Source organism: Rhipicephalus microplus, chromosome 6 (assembly GCF_043290135.1).
Source record: "Rhipicephalus microplus isolate Deutch F79 chromosome 6, USDA_Rmic, whole genome shotgun sequence".
NCBI lineage: Eukaryota > Metazoa > Arthropoda > Arachnida > Ixodida > Ixodidae > Rhipicephalus > Rhipicephalus microplus.
Window position 1 is genome coordinate 191,464,532 of NC_134705.1, and position 6,000 is coordinate 191,470,531.

Sequence of the window (6,000 nt, forward strand, 5' to 3'; positions counted from 1 at the left end):
GTGCTCTCGTGGTCACCCCATTAACGTGGCGTGAACCAAAATTAGCATGGGAGGGTAAGATCATTTGACGAATGGGACGCGCTGGTCAAGACATGAATAATGTCACAATCCCATCGCGTACGTCGTCAAACACTTCCCGCCAGACAGTGGCACATACCCAGGGGCGGGTATATGCCGCTGGTATGCGGGTATGTGCTACAGGTGATTTACACTTAGTATCTACCCTCGAACGACGACAACACACATGGGCAATTTTAACGCACGAGCGTTAAGAAATACCCAACATCGGTAGCGTCGACCCGACGAATGCAAAGAATAAATATCAGTGTCCCAGCTGGAGTCGAGCCCAAGCATTCTGCGTGGCAATGAAGCATTGTACTACAGAGCTACGCCAGGTCTCGGAACTACATGTCGAATAGACGATAATCTTCGTGAAACGTCAGTAGTGGTTGCAGTGCTGCCTACCCAATTTTATAAACATTACGCATGTACTCCTTTGATACAGCCGTCACGTCAGGTTAACGTCAATTGTGGTTAGTTGCGATGCACTGAAGTTGATTCATGTAGCAGCGTCCAGGGCCAGCGTCCTCGTGAGCATCAGCGCTTCATATTAGCTTCTGGTGTTGCTGATACGCATGATCCAGTTGACATCGTTGCGCAAGTGCAAACAACTGATTTTATAAACATCTTCAACTCTTCAGCATATGTCTGTGTGTGCGACTTTTGTACAATAATTTAGTGTCATTTCGTGACGTGTCGCTCAATAAAAAAAATTGCAACATGGTCACCTTCTTTACGCATGCTTCGCATAAGGTCGATTCCCAGGTACGTGGGATCTGCCGATTGTTTTTTTTTTTTTCTGCGCGCGACTTCCTTAGATGATATTACTGGACTCCTCGAACTCGCATCAGACTAGTGAAGTTAAATTAACTGTCAATTCGTAAAAATAACATTTCTTGGGGTTTAGAGTGCTAAAACCATGATTTGATAATGACGGACACTGTAGTGCAGGGCGCCCGAAATTTAGATCAAGTGGTGTCCTTTAGAGTGCCCCTAAACCTAAGTGCATGGGTCACAAGAGTATTGTCTCCATCTAAATGCGCTCCTCTGCGACCCTCTTGCCAACAGTCAAGTATCATAACAGTTGGACCGAAGCTAATGCGAAGCTCGTTCATAGATTGATTGATTTGTTGGGTTCAACGACCCAAAACTACCATATGGTTATGCGAGACGCCGTAGTGGAGGGCTGCGGAAATTTAGACCACCTGGGGTTCTTTAACGTGCACCCTAATCTCAGTACACGGGCCTACAACATTTCCGCCTGCATCGGAAATGCAGCCGCCACAGCCGGGATTTGATCCTGCGACCTGCGGGTCAGCAGCCGAGTACCTTAGCCACTAGACCACCATGGCGGGGCTCGAAGCTCGTTCGAGCCACCGGCTGTAGTGGTGGCACCGATGTGCCCTTTCAGAGTGGATCGCGACACGTCTTCTTCATGACCACGTTTTTGCTGACGTTGTACGGACCATTTGATCTGCCGGGCCACTCGTGAAGCATTGCATCACTTACAATTCCTACACAGCTCTTATCGTCGCAAAACATTCATTCACCGTTTCCGACAGGTGTCAGTCGATAGATCCCCCTGCTTCTTACAATCTATTTTTTTATCTTATCGATTGTGCGGCTCCTAGAAATGAAGTGAAACGAACTAGACTCCCCTTCATTGCGCTGTTCCCCGTTCCGTGTTCATCGTGCTGCTGATTGCGAAAGTGACTGAAGTGCCGGCATCTTCCTGCAGTGAGTCGAGGAGCACTCGAGCTTGACGCATGATGCTTCAGAGCGTATCTGTCACCACGTTTGCGCTGTGCTTGATCCTCAGAGAGATCAAACTACTCCGAAAATTATAACAGCGAAGTCATTTAAGCTAGCCGGAAATACTTTGGTGTGTACTACAAAGGGACGGTTATGTACCAGAGAAACGGAGTGGATTGAACTATACTTACCGTTACTCCACTAAAAACGATGGTAGCAATAGGAGAGCGGCAAACACCAACTATGACTTCTAGGTACGCACAATTTGCAATTGAAAAAAAAAGTTATTAAACCGTCGGGATTAACCCAGTGATGCACACCGTGGCCGCATGTTTGAGCTTTGCTGAGGCTACATGTAGAGTTCTTCAGGAGTACGTACGAGGTAATTTATGGGAAACGGGTAAAGCCGGCTCTTACAAGACCCCGAAGCGACGGCAATCTTACGCCAACTACGACGTGCTCGTCGATCTATTAGAGTTGCGAACGCGCGCCAGTTTCTTTCTCAGGACTGTGAACATCCGAGTCGTGTCTGTGACTTTCTGCGTTCTAGCTGGAGCCTCTCTTTGCTGAGAAGCAACTTAGAACCTACGGCATCACCCAGCGAAAGCCTAGCATTGATTGATTGATTGATTGATTGATTGATTGATTGATTGATTGATTGATTGATTGATTGATTGATTGATTGATTGATTGATTGATTGATATGTGGGGTTTAACGTCCCAAAAACCACTATATGATTATGAGAGACGCCGCAGTGGAGGTCTCCGGAAATTTAGACCACCTGGGGTTCTTTAACGTGCACCCAAGTCTGAGCACACGGGCCTACAACATTTCCGCCTCTATCGGAAATGCAGCCGCCGCAGCCGCGAAAGCCTAGCAACAATCTACAAACAGCCAAATTAGACTTCCAGATAGTCCAACATCGCTTTTTCAAGCCTCGCGAGATTTAGTAGATGCTCCGTTATTTTAACTCGGCGTTTGTTTTCTTTGAACTTCGCAAGAAAGATATTCTGGCAAACGGGAACACATGCGCACATGCTACATTTTTTAACCAAGTATTCGTGATACAAGCATACTCACCAATAATGTAAAAAAGAACAAAGCACTGGGCTGCGGAGCTAGCATCGAAGCCACGCTGCCAAGCTTTGCAATAAGCTGTGCACTTTTCCACAAAACGGCATTGATGAGATTCCATTTAGCATGATCTCATCACGCTGATGCACAATTCTATCAACGGGAAAAGAGCCGTTTCGATCTGTCTGGTGTTTCTGTTTGCCATAAATTAAGAAGCAAGGACGACCAGTACGATATGCTCTTAACAGAAAGCATAGGTTGTTGATTGATATGTGGGATAGGTAGATATGTGGTGTTTAAAGTCCCAAAACCACCATCTGATTATGACAGACGCCGAAGTGGAGGGCTCCGGAAATTTTGACCACCTGGGGTTCTTTAACGTGCACCCAAATCTGAGCACACGGGCCTACAGCATTTTCGCCTCTATCAAAAACGCAGTCGCCGCAGCCATGATTCGATCCTGTGACTGGCGGGTTAGCAGCCGCGTACCTTAGCCACTAGACCACCGCGGCGGGGCCAAGCATAGGTTGCTGACCAAGAAACTAAATATAAATTATAATTGGTGGATTTTTATCCACAATATAATAATTGGAAATACTGCAGCGAAAGACTTCAAAAATTTCTACCACCTGGTGCATTTTACTGCGCGTTTAAACTAAGTACAGATACTTCTACTATTTTGTCTGCATCAAGATAAAGCCGTCGTGGCTGGGGTTCGATCCCCCGATCTTGTGGTCAGCATCCAAGCATCCTGATTACTAGAGCACATCGGCTGAAAGGCCATTCAGAAGTATTGCTGGTTTGTAGCAGCCGATGCGTGTAAGATGAGTGCCGAGCAGTACACTGTGTCAATGCAACTGGTAATTAAACAAATATAGACACCAAAACATGACCTTGCGGTCAGGCTTTATCGTAGGCTGATGTTCATACATTTCCTCTGTGACTGACACAGTATGACGCGCAGCAATTATAAGCGTAAAATAAGGACATAGCTGCGCTCAACACAGTTTTGTCTGTTTCCTTTGGTGTCAATAGTTGTTGTTATTCTATCTCGTACAGCTTACTCAGCTGTTACTCTATCTCCTCGTTACAGCTTATAGCTTGTGTTATTCAATTAGCCTTAGACACGAAACTTGTGCAACTAACTTTCACTCCACATTCACGAGAGCTAACAGACAGTGATGTCAGTAAAAGTACATGGGATGTTAATAGCGGTAGTCATAATGTGAATGTAAATAAGGAAAATGGACAAAAAGCTCACAAGTTCAGTCCCAGGCAGTGGCACGTTATCTTTCACCCACTTTTTTTTCATTCACATTTACCTTACTAATATTACTAAAACATATCCCATATTTGTCTCTCATTCACTGTTTGTTTGTTATTTGTCTATATATTTGTCTGTTACCTCGAAAAAATATTGTGCATAACACATAAAAAAGAAACCTTTAACAAACCAGTTCTTTCGTTAACTTCCACTCATTTTTTTTTTTTAATCGCGGACTCGATGCTGGACCCGGTGGTCACATCTCGACGGAGGTGAAACACTCGAGGCCCATGCACTGTGTGGTGTGAGTGCACCCTAAAGAACACCAGATGCGCGAAATTAACGGGGCCCTCCACAACGGTGACTCCCATATTCACATCGAGATTTCGCGACGTAAAACCACACATATTATTTATTTATTTATTTATTTATTTATTTATTTATTTATTATTTATTTATCTATTTATTTACAAATACTGCTGTCCCATGCCTTGGACATTGCAGGAGCGGGTACAGAAAATCAACGAAAGCACAGAGACAAACAATAGTGCGCACAAATTTATGTCACTAACACATAAAATTTTTCCCGAACTCTACAGTGTTCAGTCTACGCAATGCACCATCAAGCTTGTTCCAAACTTATTATTAATATCAACTCAATTTAATCCTGATTTTGTCCGAAGCAGTTTTTCCTTTTCGGTTCAGCGTACGGTTTCGGCCCGCACAAGTGACGGCGCATGTGACCGCGACCAGGCGTAGAACTGTCAAATGATCAGTTCTCTTTGTGCACTCATTACCGCATGCGCACGTTGTTTATTTATTTATTTATTCATTTATTTATTTCTTTATTTGTTTTTTGTTTGTTTATTTATTTTGTAATACTCTCCGGGCCAAAGGCATTATGGAAGCGTGTGAAACACAATTTTTTACTCATACAATGTAAGCTAATAATAAAATATACAAAACAAAAAGAACAAAATATAAGCATTGTGTGCAAACAGAACAAGTAAGTAAGTGTGGGCGTTTATACAATGCTAGTTAGCGCCGAACGAAACAAGTGATGATCGGTCAAGATGGCCACAGATCCGGGAAGGTGGTTCCAGTCTACAGATGTTCTGGGAATAAATTAATCGCTGCATGTTTTGGTTAGACAAGACGTAACACCAAGTTTATTAGGATGTTAGATCCTAGACGATACGAAAGAAGGCTGAAAAAATAAGTGCCTCGCAAAGAGTTGGAATATGATGATAATTTTTGTGAAATAGACAAAGGCGGAAGAGCACACGACGAGAGGCAAGAGACGGCAGTTCGAGTGAATTTTTCATGGCAGAAACGCTATAACGTGACGACTGTAGTTTTTTCTAAATAAACTGTTCAGTTTCTAAAGTAACCGATGGCATTGTCTTGAGCTGTCACTTGCTTTGTCACCCTTGTGTAATACAGAACGTTATCATACGGTTAACGTTTAGTCGGCTTTGACCCACAAAAAAAAAAGAAAGAACGCCATGCAGTTCTCGCAACTCATAAGGGCGCCACTGCGGCACCACAAACTGAAGGCAGGTGAAGGACATTCTCGTGCACGCCCTTGCCGGTCACACACTTAACTTTTACACGCTTGACAGATTAGCTAAAAATAGGGCCGGATAAGATGTAGCCTATCCAAACAACGGAACGAATTGCCCTCACTGACAGTCCCTTATTTTATTTTTTTTTCCCCATAGAGCTCTCGGAACTGAAGCACGCGAAATAGGCTCTCCTCCAGACAGTGTCGATGACCACAAACAAAAACGTCGTGTGCGAAGCGCTGTTGTACAAATGATATATATTTCAAGTTTCGTACACAGCGAAG